At 36.1% G+C, this 15,688-nt stretch overlaps 1 protein-coding gene across 49 annotated transcripts in view; it reads right to left on the minus strand.

The window, feature by feature from the left end:
- R3HDM2 (R3H domain containing 2) overlaps positions 1-15,688 on the minus strand; it is a 124,348-nt gene that overhangs the window by 53,134 nt on the left and 55,526 nt on the right. For 14 of the 49 annotated variants that reach the window (XM_070271757.1, XM_070271754.1, XM_070271744.1 and 11 more), the window contains exon 1: positions 8,980-8,998. The exons of 28 other annotated variants lie outside the window; for them this stretch is intronic. The gene's annotated coding sequence lies outside the window, so the exon portion shown is untranslated. Of the gene's footprint in view, positions 1-5,781; positions 6,105-8,979; positions 8,999-15,688 lie in introns of those variants that run through there. 7 more of the 49 variants (XM_070271761.1, XM_070271752.1, XM_070271772.1 and 4 more) reach the window with 6 other exon arrangements.

The following is a 15,688-nucleotide window of genomic DNA, read 5'->3' on the forward strand; positions in this document are numbered from 1 at the left end:
AAGACAAGAGAAAAACACCTTATACCATTCTTGAAACATTTTATTTCACAGCTCTATATACAGTTATGGCATTAATGTCATATATCATTGAGGAATGAATTCTGCAAGGTTAAATGATGATGTGTTTATGTTCTATCTGCTCATTGGCCCCTGGGTCAGCCAATCTGATCCAGGACTCCATGGCAACAGGCTCTATCACTAAGAGCTACAAGATGAGATTCCTCCTGCCTTTTTTTTTTTTTTTTTTTAAATAAAGCATTTTCCACAGAAACTGCTGCAAATACTGTCAAAGAATAGTCTCTATATACAAATAAGAAATGCCGCCATTCTAATAATGAATAAATGAATTCATTCTAAAAATGAATAGTGGGGGGAAAAAGTGAATAGCAATGACAATGAATCTATGCAAACAAGAGGGATCCCAAAAACTCCGGAGATTTTCCCTTGTTTAACTTCAGTAGAGAAATTCAAGAATCTTTGAACTGCAAAAAACCAATATCAGAATAAATTGAGGGATTAGTAGAAGGGGAGTGCTGTCCAGCTGAAATCACAATATTGAAGCTTCCCATGTCACAATATACAGAGATAGCTAGAAGTTTTAAGACTGCTAACATTTGCAAGTTTCCCAAAACTTCTTTTGAAGTGTTAAAATGAGCATCAAAACTAATAGATCTCATGCTCTTCTTCAAATTTTCAAATCACAGTCAGCTCATAGTTCTTGGAATGCTACGATGTCTGTCCTCTTCTCTACACTTCCCTTCCCTCCCACCCTACTCTGCTTAGAGAAAAAAATTGCCATGTCCAAATGAGAAAATAATACATTTGCTCTTCACATTCCATATATCTCCATTACTTCTCCCTCAGCTGCAGAGCTCCTTAAAGCAACGAATAAACAAGATCATCACAAGCCAGATGAAGAGACTGGACAAAAAACCCCATCATTCTCCCCAGTGGTGCTCATTAACATTCTGCCATCCACCTGACATATTACAAGGTACTCCACTTTCCTGGCATGCTTTTCAACAATAATTGATGTAATATCTCTGGCAGCAAAAAGCAACTTGGGTCCCCACCTTCTGGTATATGGTGGTAAGTGAACACTGAGAAGTACACAGAATCTTGAGATGTCAGGGTCAAAATTAGCTTGGAACTGTATGTTTTCACCTGGCTCACAATGTCGTGATTTTCTATTTTGTTTTAACTGCGGTAAATACACATAACATAAAAATTATTACTTTAATAATTTTAAAGTATGCAGTTCAGCAGCATTAAGTACATTTACATTATTATGCATTACAGAAGAGAAAATGCTCTCAGGCACAAAAGCCATGGTATTGAGAGACTACAGACATTCTTTCCATGACTATTTACTAAACACATATTTATTGTACAAGTCGCTTATATTACGAACTATAGTGAATACAAAGAATAAACAGTCAAATGTTAAGAATATCTGACACTACTGCCCAGTAAAAATAGCTATTGACATGTGTATTTCCAGTATGTTTTCCACATGCTGAAGCTTCTTAGATGCACATCTCAGTTCGCAAACAAGCGCAAAGTAGAAGGAAGTCTACATCTCTTTTGTCAGCACTGAGTTCCAAGAGACCCATAAGGGCAGACTAACATGAGAAGCAATAGACAGAGTTTCAGAAATTCCTAGAACAGAGAAAACCTTTTCTGTTACACTGTTTCAAATTTCCCAAGAATTCTTAAGGAGACAACCCAGAAAAGGGGGTAAAAGCAACTTGTAATAAATTATATCAAAGGTAAAGAAAAAAAGTGACTAAAGAAAAATCACTACTAGACTCCTCTCTACATCAATTTCTTCTATACCTTCATAAGACAAAACCAAAACATGTCACTCTGGTCCTACAACTTTTTTTTTTGGTAAAGATCCTGGGCCAGTCTGTACAGAAGTACAGCATATTATTGACCTCAGAAGGACAAGAAGCTGCATGAATAGAATACTTTCTCAGTGATGCTGCCTCCCAATATGAAAGCCCAGGCTCTGATCATAGGAGGCCATCTTCCTCAGGTAATGTAGCAGCAGCAGGCATCCTTCACTGAGCATTCACTGTGTGCCAAACACTACACTCAGGAATTCACATAAGACATCACATTTATCTTCACTTCAACACATTCTGAGAAATTACTTTCAGATACTAACAGGAAGGATTTGAAAAATTTGCATTCTTGCTTTATGATTATAAAAGTACTACAGAGTTCTTTATACTTACAGAAAACACACACAAGAAGGAAAAAATCACCCATATTCTATAACTCAGAGATAAGTGCTAATAATAACAGCAATGTTTCAAGATACAGTTTTCTAAACTTTGTTTCCATATTTGTATGGAATTTGTTTGTATCCATCTTGGATATGTTTCCATATCCAACAATTTTTATGTAATTTATATAATATAGGATATTTTTTACACCATGCTTTTTTCTATTACTAAAATTGTGACCATTTTCCCCATTATCAATTACTTTTAACAAAGTCACTGTAACAGCTATCTAATATTCTACTATATACATGTACCATAATTTATTTAACCATTCCTATTATTAGATATTTAGGAAGCTGTTAATTTTTATAATAAAATAATGCTGTGATGAAGATCTTTGTACCAAAATCTTTATTCACATTTCTCATCAACTCCCTAGGATAAACACATTCAAGAGTTTTGGAGATAAAAAATTTCCCCCTTAGTTCAGTCCAGTTAATAGACAAGGACAGTCACACTATCTAATTATAGTGTTTCTCAACTGTTCCCCCAGCAACAGATACTGTCCACTTAGCATAGCCCATGGCACTGCCTGGACTTTAAGGACATTCACCCCAGCAGTGCTTCTCACTTTTCTTTTTCTTCAACTCATGCCCCATTTTAATAATATTAATTCTCCTTCCCCATATATTTCACTAGAGAAGATATAACCCTGTACTCCTTCAGACTCACTGACCTAAGAAAATTAATACGGGGGAAAGGATAAAAAGTTACACAGGGAGATATTCTCTTTGCTATTAATGTTACACACCTTACTACCTCTTGTTAGTGTACCTTGGTAATTTAGAGAACAATCCAAAAAGCAAAGCCTCAAAAACCACGAAAGAATAACACTCTAAGTCTTTAATATGAAATTAAAGAAGGCAAATAAGCATGGAGATGTTGGATATTTTAGTATTTGTGATTTGACATATAAAGAAATGGAGAGGTTAAGTAATTTGTCCAAGGTCACAGAGCCAACAGTTGACATAGCTGGGATTTGAACTCAGGTACCCTAAATCCAGAGTCCAAGCATTTAGCCACTATGCTTTTCTCAAAAAGCTCCTAGGAGACTATAAAACAGTGGGTGATGGTGGGCCAGGATAGGAGAACATCAGAGAGAAGTTGTATAGTAACTTTTAGGCACAGAAATAGTACCTATCAATTTTGCCAGAAAGTTCTTCCAACATATATCACATTTTTAATTATCCCAAAAAGGGTGACGCTAAACCTTTTGCAAAAGCAGTTCTTGATCTTTTCCTCCTCCTTAAAAAAAACAGTGAAAAAAAGGGAGGATAAAAAGAAACTGAAATCTTCCTTCTCCAACACCTTTCTTTCCTTGACCTTTTCCAAAACCTTAATGGTTAGAAAACAAAGATTAAAAAAGAAGGCATTTCACTTAAAATAAAAAGACCTCTTAGTAATTTTTCCATTGCTAATGACTGAAACATTTAAGAAAGACTTTGGGTCTATCTCACCCACTCCTAAAAGGAAGGAAAACCAAGTTAACAAAACTGTCATCTTTTAATTTCACAGCAGTTTTCTTCCTCCTCAAAGGCTATTCCTGTCCTCGGTGCAGACGGGGAACTGCTCCCAGTGACGTCAGAGCAGTCTCCCAGCAACGATTAATGAGGGTTGTCCACCACAGGGGTTTCCTGAAAAGCTAGCGAGAAATTATCCACATATTTGCTGCAATATTGAGATGGAAGGATGCTGTGGAATTTCTCTTAACCCTTATAGCTCAAGTCTCTGGCAAGCTTAGAAATAGGTTATTCTTTTGGAATGCTCTGCCTTTACCCTAGAATTATCTTCTTTTTTCTTCCTTCCACTTCTCTCCAAATAAAATTAGAATTTTGTTCATTAGAAATATTTGTGGTTGTAATAAATATTAATATAATTGCACTACCATAAAAATAGGACTACATAATGTGAGCTGAAAAACAGACATTACTCTTTGTACTTCACGCACAGAATTCAGAATAAATGAAAGCACAGAACAGAAAAAATATCAGGAAAGAAAATAAACCAGCAAGTTCTTAAAGGCACTTTCCCACATATGTTATCCAAATACATCCACAGACAGGCAAACCTTAAATTTTTCTAGCCTCTAGTCTACTGAATTTTCACACTGACCTCTGCAGGCAGCCCTCCAGAGATCAGTGGTATTAAAATGGAGTTGCATAGAAAGGAACTGGAAGCCCAAACACTTGATCCAAAAAAAGATAAGTTAGGTTCACACCTAAATAGCATATTTAACAATTTCTTCCTAAAGCTTTGCTTTAGCTCCATACCTTTAAAACGAGAGTTTTAGTCTAACTACAGTGGCAAGGAATTTTATATAACTATCTATTTTTGAGGTTTGAGAAACAGCATACAAATAGCCTGCTCAGGACCAGTGCAAATAAAGTAGAAAAATTCCAAATTCCAAAATTCAACCTAGAATTACTCATGGATGCTAGGTTCCAAAAACCTGCTTATGAGCCCCTTTTCTTTCCATACTTAGAAAAAGCAGTTAGGTAAAATTCATTAGCAGCAAGATATATAGGGTTAATTTAGGCACTCTGCTTCAGCAATCCCGACTTTGGCCCCAGCCTATTCTAAAAAGAAAGAAACAAAATAGCATCTCTATCATTAACCGCGTCCCACTTTGGCTTCAGCTCTGTTCAACGGTACCCAGTTACCATCAAGGCATAGATGGGAGAACGCACCACTTCCGATGGATTTTTCTTCTTCCTTCTCTCTGTCCCCTCCCTCTCAGAAGAAAATGACTGCAAACAAAATCACTACGTCACTGGAGGTAGAGGGAATCCCATCTCTGCACTCTTTAGAAACCAAGGCCAGCAAACAAAAACAAGCCAATTATAAGAAACAAACAAGTAATTCAAAATAAGAAGCAGTAAACCCACAGGAAATTCTTACAACAACCTCAACAAGCCAAAAGGCATTTTTCAGTAAAAAGGCTGAACAAATTCCTCCGATGTTCATAATCAAAAAAGCTTCCTAGACACAGCAAAGGCGAGATATTTCTTCTTATCACATATAAAGACTAGGGGACAGTTACATAAAGACATAGGACAGAGAGACATATTCACCAGCCGGGTGTGGATAGCTATGGAATGACACAGTGAAGGATATTTATAGGGGATTCCCTGCTTCCTGCAATGTGCGTCAACAGCATCACCAAAGAGAACAGAAATTACCACTATTCTCCTAAGCTAAATCTGAATGAAGCATCACTTGGAATAGCCATGGAAGAGGTAAAATCTGAATAGAGTAAAAGTTCTGGCAAATCTAATTTTTAAAATACTTTAAATATAAAAGAAAGCAAACAAAAATGCCCACAAAACCCTCACAAAACTTAAGACTTGAAAATTCTCTAATTTCCCAAGTGTGTATTATACAATTAAATTGGCCAAGATACAAGAGACATCTGTCTTTCTAGCTTCTTCCCTACCCAGTCTGTGGAGTTCAAGGACTTTCATATAAAGAAAGAAAATTATCCAGCACTCACCCCAGATGGATCTGCACCTAAACCAACAGGAAGCTCACATTATTAATGGAGACCTCATTGTAAGACTGTTGCCGGAATTTTGCCGGAAGAAATTCCTTCTGGGAAACCTGTGCCTCTTCCCTCGCCCACAGTCCCCTCCCGCCCCCTTCACCCTTGAATGAAATGCTACTGATCCTTGCTGCTGCGTCTCCAGCAAGCTAATTGCTCTGACAAGCAGCTCTGAAGCAGACCATGGCCCAGCTGTTCAGAGGGATGTCACCTAGAGCTCTGCCAACAGTCACACTCGGTGCGCGCGCGCGCGCACCACACACACACACACACACACACACATACATACACAGAGGCTGCAAGAGCACTCCCTCCCACCTCTTCTTCTCGCTCTCATTCAAGCACTTCAGAGACATGCCTGCCTCCACGCTGCTCTGAGGATAGTTTTTAAAGACACAGCAGCAGCTCTTTCCTGCTGCATATGTTGAGATGCTAAAATAGAGTCTTATTAGAGAAGAATAATGAGTTGGGAGTATGTATTGAATTAAAAGCTCACTTGTCAATTTACTTTGCCTTTTCTCACCTGCAAAATAATTGAGGCCAGAGAAATGGTCTTTGCCTAAAAGCTCCTGGGCTAACTTTAGAAACTAAGACCAAACCTAGTTGCAGAGAATTTTCTTTCCTGCAAGCTATATTTAGTGAAATAATTTTTCATTTTGGGGAAGAAAGTAGGCAACACAGGATACTAGTAGCTATCTGTTCCTCCTCCCATATCTGCCCCTAAAAGGATGGGAAGAAGACTTTAGCTATAAAATGGGGGAATGAGGAAACCGTGAAGGCACCTTACTGATAGAACTGATGAAAAAGGGTGAGAATAGAGTGTACGGATAGGGATGAGGATAAATAGATTAAAATAAAGAGAGTGCTACAAAGGACACCAGGAAAGAAGAGTAATAGTTCCTGAAAGTATGCATGACTCTGGGACAGAAGACTCCAAAATGACCTTTAGGTCTTAATTTTTAAGAGCCTAAGGAAAGGTAGTAATAACCTCTATTGCTACAGCAAGTAATGGACATTATAGGTGGTGTCTGCAATAACACAAACTAACATATGGGTAGGGTCCAGGTATCCCAAGAAAAACAATAAAACCTGTCGCAAAGATACAATTAGTATTCAGTCAAATACATATTTATTGTGTGTTTGTGTTCTTACTATGGGCCAGACACTATAAGATAAGCTCTAGGGATATGAGACAGATTCATTAAGAATCATACAGAAGAAGAAAAGAAAGGATTCTGGCTTTTACTCTGAAGCAGATGAGAAACCATTGGGGGCTTAGAAGGCTGATCCTGACGGGCCAAACAGACCAGTGAACGGAAACTGGCTTTTACACTTAGGGAAATGAGAGGCGATTGGGAGCTTTTTTTTTTTTTTGAGGAAGATTAGCCCTGAGGTAACTGCTGCCAATCCTTCTCTTTTTGCTGAGGAAGACTGGCCCTGAGCTAACATCCGTGTCTATCTTCCTCTACTTTATCTGTGGGACACCTACCACAGCATGGCGTGCCAAGTGGTGCCATGTCTGCACCCAGGATCCAAACCAGCGAACCCCGGGGCCGCCAACGTGGAACATGTGAACTTAACTGCTGCGCCACTGGGCCGGCCCCGGGAGCTTTTAAGCAGAAGGAATGGCATGTTTTAGACCTATATTTCTTTTTAGCTTCTAAATTTTTGTTTGAGAAATTTCTAACATACAAAAAATTTGCAAAAATAGGTATAATAGTCATCTGGATTCTTACACAGACTTAGTACATATATGTGCATGTATGCATATGTATATGTGTTTTTTTCAGAATTATTTGAGATGTTCTCATGTTCACTTCTAAAATAATTCAGCATGTATTTCCTAACAGTAAGGTCATTCTGAACTATGAGAACAGCCACCAGCCAAGTCCCGGAGGAATTAATGGGAAATGCAAATTAAGGATACCACTCTACTACCTCTTTGAACCTCATCTATAAAGTGGGGTAACTGTAGTTGCCTCGAAAGATACTACAAAAATCAGAAACAGATCACTGGCACAGTTCCTGGCACAAAGCATGCAACTTAATAAGTTGCAACTAGTATTATTATTACTGAGTTTAACAGGAAAGAACATCTATTAGAATCAGGAATGATACAAGGAAGCTCACCATCATTGTCTCTATTCAATATTGAATAGGAGGGCTTAGATAAAAGCAGTAAGACACAGAAAGGAAATAAGAGGTATAAGAATTAGAAAGACCAAATTTTCCTAAATTTAGCAATGCGACTGTAGAGAATCCAAGAAAATCTAAGGACTAACCATTTAGCACTAAAAAGAACTCAGCTGAAAGGAAAATCAATGCACTAAAATTAACAATGTTTCTATATTCTAACAACAATAGAAAAAGGGAACCCACACACAATAACAACCAATACTACCTAGGGATAAACGTAACAAAAGAAAAAGAAGATCTTTAATGAAAAAGTTCTAAAACGTTACTGAAAGATACAAAAACACAAGCAAATGGAGTGATAGACTATACCTCGGGATGGAAAGATTCGATATTGCAAAGAAGACAGTTCTCTCCATGCTAATCTATAAACTCAATGCAATTCCAACAAAAATGTCAATGGAGTTTAAGTAAGATCAAGACAGGCTGGAGTGATCTGCCCTAGTAGGTGTAGGCTTCTAATATAGTAATTAAGACATGAAAATTGAGCAGACCAATGGAAAAGAATAGAGATCCTAGAACAGACCCACACATTCAAAAACTTGATTATATTAGAGGAGGCATAATTAATATTCAGTAACAAATTGTTATCCATATAGAAAAAAAATCAGAGCCCCATTCACACCACACACAAATATAAATTCCAGGTGGATTAAAAACCTACATATAAAAAGTAAATGCTTAAAACTTTTTAGAAACAAATATACAAGAATCTTTATAACCTCAGCATAAGGAAGGATTTCTTAAATAAGAATAAGCATAAACCGGAAAAACAAAGATTGTAATGCTTGATGACTTTAAAATTTCAAACTTCCATACAATTTAAAAAATCATGAACAGTTAAAAGCTATGGACTGGAAAAATACATATATTTTTTGAAACATACATATATGACAAATAGTTGCTACTCAGTATACACACAGAAATTATAAACCAAGAAAGAAAAAGACAACTCACCAGAAAAGTTGGCAGACTCAAAAGTAGAAACCCAAAAGCCCTATAATAAAAGAAAAGCTCATCCTCTACTAGTAATCAGGAAAATGAAAATTAAGACAAGGAACTATCATGTTACACACAACAGATTGTCAAAAAAATTAAAAATTCACAAGTTTTACAATACCATGCACTGGTATGTCAACAGATTGTTCATTTTTTTGCTGAACAGTACCCTATATTCTACAGTTTGCTTGTTGAGTAATATCTGGGTTGTTTCCAATTTTTAACTATTACAAATGGAGCTGGTATAAACATTCATGTCTTGATGTGGACATATGGATTCATTTCAGAGGTGGAATGGCTGTGTTATTATGATAAATGTATGTTTAATTAGAAAAAAAAAGTCAAACTGTTTCAAAGTGGGTGTACCATCTTACACTCCTATCAGTAACATATTAAGAGTTCCAGTTGCTCCACATCCTCACCAACATTTGATACAGTTACACTTTTTAAGATGGGCCACGCTAATAGATGTGTAGTGGTATCCTTAATTTGCATTTCCCTAAAGACTAACGCTGAACATCTTTCCATGTGCTTATTTGCCAACCCCATATTTTCTTTGGCAAAGTGTCTGTTCACATCTCTTGTCCATTTTTAAACTGGGTTGTCTTCTTATTGCTGAATTATGAGAGTTCATATATTCTACATACAAATGTTTTCTTAAACTTATCTGCTAGTCTGTGGCTTGTCTTTTCATTTTCTCTATCATGTCTTCAAAAAAAGAAATTTTATTTTTATGAAATCAAACATCAACTTTTTTCTTTATACTTTATGCTTTCTGTGTCCAACTTGGGAAATCTTTGCCTAATCTATGATCACAATGATTTTCTCAGATGTTTTCTTCAAGAATTTAATAGTTTTAGCCCTGACATATAAGTCTATGATCCATTTTGAGTTAATTTTCTGATGGTGTGAAGTAAGGTTGGAGGTTTTTTGATTGTTGTTTTTTTTAATGTGGTGAAGGGTAGCAGAATTTGCCACCCCAAAATATGCCACTTTGGCATAAGGATTATTTTGAGCAGAAGGAAACTGAGAAAAAGATACAAGAAAAGCTCTCTGCCCTCCCTCTATTTGCCTAAAAGCAGGACATAAATTTACAAAGGTGTCCTCCTCCCTTCTCTACCAGGAAGGACAAAAGTTAATCATGGGAGACAACCCTTACCAGCCTGGAGATGGCACCAGAGGACTCTACATAACAAATTTTACTAACTAGTCTTTATCTACCCTTAGTTTCCCATATACTTGCCTTCCCACAATTTGCCACCCCTACAGACTCAAGGTCCTTTTCTGTTGTCTTGTCACTTCTATCAAAATTTATTGTGCCTGTCTTTAGATGCTAACTATATAAACCTAAGTTCTAACCAAACCTTTAGGTTACTCATCCATGAGTTTCTCCCGTGTATGCATGAGATATATATGTTAACAAACTTGTTTTTCCCTTGTTAATCTACCTTTTGTCACAGAGACCCAGCTGAGAATCCAGAAGAGTAGAAGGAAAAAGATTTTTCTCCTTCAAAATGGCTATCCAATTATTTAAGGATCACTTATAAAAAGTTATCCTTTCTCCACTGAAACACCTTAGTAACTGTGAAAACTCAATTGACCACATAAGCACAGGCCTATTAGGACCAGTTCATCTTATCAATAGAGTAATTAAGAGTTGTTCTTCAGGATTTGAGAGTCTTCCCTGTGTCCAGTTCAGGTCGGTTCAGACCACCAACCCATCAACTAGGCCTGTGCCAATGCCCGATAAATGACCCTTTCGATCTCAAAAGGGTGAAAACTCCACCCTCAGATCATGTTAACTCCACCATTTTGTGAACATGCATCTTATGAAGAGCCATGAAGCTTGACTACACTTACACAGACCATCAATTACTTCACCTCTCCTTACCTCCAATCATCGATACACTTTAGATCGTCCTGCCCTTTATCCCATAAATTTTGCCCCAAGCCTTGGATTGGGGAGACAGATCTAAGAACATATGCCTCCTGTCTCCTTGCAAATGGATCTCGCAATAAAGTTTTCTCTTCCCAAAAGCTGATGCTGTAATAATTGGCTTTTTAAATGCATATCAGGTAGGAGAACCCCATCTTTAGATCCATACACACATGGATCTATTTCTGGACTTCTATTCTCTTCCATTGATCTATATGCTTACTTGCACACCAATACCACACCATCTTAATTACCAAACCTTTACAATAAGTCTGGAAATCAGGTAGTTTAAGCCTTCCAACTTTGATTTTTGTTTTCAAATTTGTTTTGTGTATTTTGTGTATTCTAGACCCTTTGTGTTTCCACATAAACTTTAGAGGCAGTGTATCAATTGACTGGGATTTTGTTGAATATGTAGATCAATCTGGGAAGAACGGAAATCTTAACTATTGAATCTTCTGACCCACAAGCAATGTTTCATAGCTCTAAGTATACAGCTTTTGCAATGTGTCTTGTCAAATTTAGCCCTAAGAATTTCGTATTTTTACACTATTTGTAAATGGTATGTTTCATCAATTTCAATTTCAGATTGCTCTTCCTAGTATATAAAGACACAATTGATTTTTATATACTGACTTTGTATCCTGCAACCTTCCTAAATTTAATTAATTTAGATTCCTTGTGATTAATTAATGTAATTAATGTAATTAATGTAGATTCCTTGTGATTTCCTATATACACGATGCTGTCCTCTGCAGCAGAAAAAGTTTTACTTTTTCCTTTTCAAGCTTATGTCTTTTATTGTCCCCATCCCTCCTCTGTTAGCTCATTGCACTGGCAAGAATCATTAGTACCATGTTGAAAAGAAGTGGTGGAAGTGAACATCCATGCCTTATTCTTGTTCTTAGGGGCAAAGAATTTAGTATTTCATCATTTAGTATTAACTGGGGATTGCCCTCTATCAGATTGAGGAAATTCCCTTCTAATTTGTTGAGAGTTTTCAACAAGAATGGAAGTTGAATTTTCTCAAATGCTCTTTTCTCTTTTTCTTTTCTGGCTGAAGAAGATGTGCCCTGAGCTAACATCTGTTGCCAATCTTCTTCTTTTTGCTTGAGGAAGATTGGCCCTGAGCTAACAGCTGTGCCAATATTCCTCTATTTTTGTATTGGGTCACTGCCACATGGCCGCTGATGAGTGGTGTACGTTTGTGCCCAGTAACTGAACCTGGGCCACCGAAGCAGAGCACGCCAAACTTAACCACTGGGCCACAGGGCCAGCCCTGCTTTTCGCTTTTGAGATAAGTTTATGTTATTTTCTTTTTTAGTCTGTTAATATAGTCAATTACATTGTCTGAATTTTAAATGCTAAACCAACGTTGAATTGCTGGGATAAACCCTACTGAGTCATGATGTATTGTCCTTTTTAGATATTGTTGGCTTCAATTTACTAAAATTTTGTTAAGGATTTCTGCATCTATGTTCATAACAGGTATTGGTCTGTGGTTTTCTATGTCTTTGTTTGGTTCTGTTACTAGGGTAAGTGGGCTCATAAAGTGAATTGGGAAGTATACCCATCTCTTTTTAGTTCTTCAAAAGTTTATGTAGAAATGGTACATAAATTCTTTCTTAAATTATTGGTAGACTTCAGTAGTGAAGCCATCTGAGCCTGGAGTTTCCTTTGTGGGAAAGTTTTAAAATACAATTCAGCTTCTCTAATAGATAGAAGCCTATTCAGGTTATCTGTTTCTTTCTGATTGAGCTTTAGCAGTCTCTATCTTTTAAGGAACTTGTCCATTTAAGGTAAATTGTCAAATTTACTGGCATAAAATGGCTTGTGATATTCCATACTATCTTTATAATAGGTGAAGAATCATCAGTAATGTACTCTCTCTCATTTTTGATATTAGAAATGTATTCTCTCTTCCTTTTCTAAGTCTGCCTAAAAGTTTATCAATTTTGATAATCATTTTAAAGAACCAGCTTTTTGTTTCACTGATATTCTCTATTGTTTTTCTGCTTTTTAGTTCAATGAATTTTGCTCTGATCTTTCTAATTTCCTTTCCTCTGCTTACTTGGAGTTAACTTTGCTTTTCTTTTCCTAATTTCTTAAGGTGGACACTTAGTTCAATGATTTTAGATCTTTCTACTTTCTAATATAAGCACTTAATGCCATAAATCTCCTTTTAAGTACTGCATTCCACAAATTTTGCTATGTCATGTTCTCATTTTCATTCTTTAAAAAATATTTTCTAATTTCCCCTATTCTTCTTTGACCAATGTCTAATTCAGAGTGTGTTTAATTTCCACATATTCGGGAATTTTCCAGATATCTTTCTGTTAGTAATTTCTAATTTAATCCCTTTATGATAAAAGAACACACTTTATATAATTTTAATCTTGAATTTATTGAAACTTCTTTCATAGCCCAGAATATGGTCTATCTTGGTAGACTCTATGAACACTAGAAAAGAATATATATCATACTATTGTTGGGTGAAGTGGTCTGTAAATGTCAACTAGGTCATGTTCAAGTTATTTACTGATTTTTTTGTCTAATTGTTCCATCAATTATTGAGAGTAGTGTTGAACCTGCCAACTATACTGGTGAATTCTCTATTTCTCCTTTCAGTTTTATTACTTTTTGCTTCATGTATTTTGAAGTTCTGTTATTAAATGTATAAACATTTATGATTGTTAGTCCTCTTGAGGAACTGACCCTCTTTTCATCATAAAATAACCCTCAATATGAGGGTAATATTCCTTCTTCCGAAATCTACTTTGTCTAATATTAATATAGTAACTCCTGCTTTCTTCTGATTAGTGTTTGTGTAGTCTATCTTCTTCCATCTCTGTACTTTTAGTTTATCTGTTTCTTTAAATATAGTTAAAGTGAGTTTCTTGTAGATAGCACTTAACTGGGTCTTGCTTTTAAATGAAATCTGATAATTTCCACCTATTAATTGGTAGTGCTTAGATTATTTGCATTTAATGTGATTACTGATATGACTGGATTTAAATCAACCATCTTGCTATTTGTTTCCTATTTGTCAAATCTGTTCATCTTCCCTTTTTTGGACATCTTTTAGATTAATTAAGCATTTTTATGATTTAATTTTATCTCCTTTATTGGCTTATTAACTATACCTCTTTGGGTTTTTTTTAAGTGGTTTCTTTAGGATTTAGGGTATACATTTTTAACTTATCACAGTCTACTTTCAAGTAATATACCACTTTGCATGTTATAAGAATCTTAGAACAGCATAATTCTGTTTTTACCTCTCCCTACCTTTTGGGCAACTGCTGTCATACATTTTATTTCTACATGTTATAATTCCCACAATACAATTTTATTATTTTGGTTTTAAACAGTCAATTATCTTTTAAGTGGCTTTTTTCAAATAAAAGAACTCTTTAATATTTTCTATATCGATTTCTGATTCTCTCCATTCTTTTATGTAGATCTAAATTTCCATATGGAATAGTTTTCTCCTGCCTTCAACATATCTTTTAGTGGTAGTTTGATAATGATTAATTCTATCGGCTCTTATATATTTTTTAAAGGCTTTATTTCATCTTCATTACTTTTATTGTGATATAATTGACACACCATACAATTCACCCATTTAAAGTGCACAATTCAATAGCTTTTGGTATATTCAGAGTTGTACTTTCATCACCAAAATGAACTTTAGAACATTTTCATCACCCCAAAAAGAAACTCCATACCCATTAGCAATAACTGCTCATTTTCTCCCAATCCTCAGCCCTAAGCAACTGTGGACGTACTTTCTGACTCTAGAGCTTTGCCCATTCTGCATGTTACTCTCTGATTTTGAAAGATATTTTTATTGTGTACACAATTTTAGGTTTGCAAGTTTTTTCATTTAGCACTTTAATGTTATCACTCTAATCTCTTCTACCTTGCAGTAGTTCTGATGAAAAGTGTGCCGTATCTCTTACCTTGTCTATTAGTGTGCTAGGGCTGCCATAACAAAATACCAGACTGGATGGCTTAAACAACAGACATTTATTTTCCCACAGTTCTGGAGGCTAGAAGTCCCAGATCAAGGTGTTGATAGGTTTGCTTTCTCCTGAGGCCTCTTTCCTCGGCTTGCAGATGGTCAGCTTCTCACGATGTCCTCATTTGGCCTTTCCTCTGTGCACACATGCCCTTGGTATTCCTTTGTGTGTCCAAATTTCCTCTTCTTATGAGGACACCAGTCAGATTGGTTTAGGGCCCAATCTAACAGCCTCATTTTAACTTAACTGCCTCTTTTAAAGGCCTTTTCTCCAAACAGAATCACATTCTGAGGTATTAGGAGTCAGGGCTTCAACATACAAATTTTGGGGACAGCCCATAAGACCTCTGCATGCAATGGGTTTTTTCCCTATGTCTGCTTTGAAGACTTTCTCTTTTCACTAGTTTTGAGCAATTTTATTAAGATATGCCTTGGTATAGTTCTCTTCATGATTTTTCTGTTTTGGGTTCTCATGGATCCAAGTAGCTCGAAGAATCCGAAACAGAAAAATCACAGAGAGAGCTACACCAAAGCATATCACAATCAAACTGCTTAAAATCAGTGATGAAGAGAAAATCTTAAATGAGCTTTTTGAATCTGTGAGTTTATAGTTTTCATTAAATTTAGAAAATATTCAGCCATTATTTCTTCAAATATTTTTCTGTCCCTACTCCCATATTCCTGAGACTCCACTTACAGTATTCAGACTGCCT

This window comes from Equus caballus, chromosome 6 (assembly GCF_041296265.1).
Source record: "Equus caballus isolate H_3958 breed thoroughbred chromosome 6, TB-T2T, whole genome shotgun sequence".
Taxonomy (NCBI): Eukaryota; Metazoa; Chordata; class Mammalia; order Perissodactyla; family Equidae; genus Equus; species Equus caballus.